Raw genomic sequence first — 446 nt, forward strand, 5'->3', positions numbered from 1 at the left:
GCCTGTGGCAGGGGGGTTGGAGATTCATGGTCCTTGAATTCCCTGGCCATTCTGTGATTCCATGAAACTATATCCTAGTTGGTCAGATAGCACCACCTGGATGAGCAAGTGGAAGGATTATATATGTGGTGTAGTGGTGTAACAAATATATAACCTGCCCTGACCAGCAACTGCAGCTGTTGCTGTCTAACAACAAGAAGGATACCAAAGGCTTCTCCTGTGGTTGTGAGTTATCTAATCCTATGTGAATGGTCTCATGCTTAGCAACAGCCCAGCTTGTGTCAGTTGTACAGTGGAAACTGCTGTCAGGATCTCTGCCTCCTGTGTGGTCTATTGAGAAAACTACTGACACTTCCAAAGCTGTCTTATTTCTGCTGAATATACTGAACTGGCCGAACATGTTAAAAAACTATTAAGGATAGACATGTACAGTACAATTATGCAAT

This window comes from Meleagris gallopavo, chromosome Z, assembly GCF_000146605.3.
Source record: "Meleagris gallopavo isolate NT-WF06-2002-E0010 breed Aviagen turkey brand Nicholas breeding stock chromosome Z, Turkey_5.1, whole genome shotgun sequence".
Lineage (NCBI taxonomy): Eukaryota > Metazoa > Chordata > Aves > Galliformes > Phasianidae > Meleagris > Meleagris gallopavo.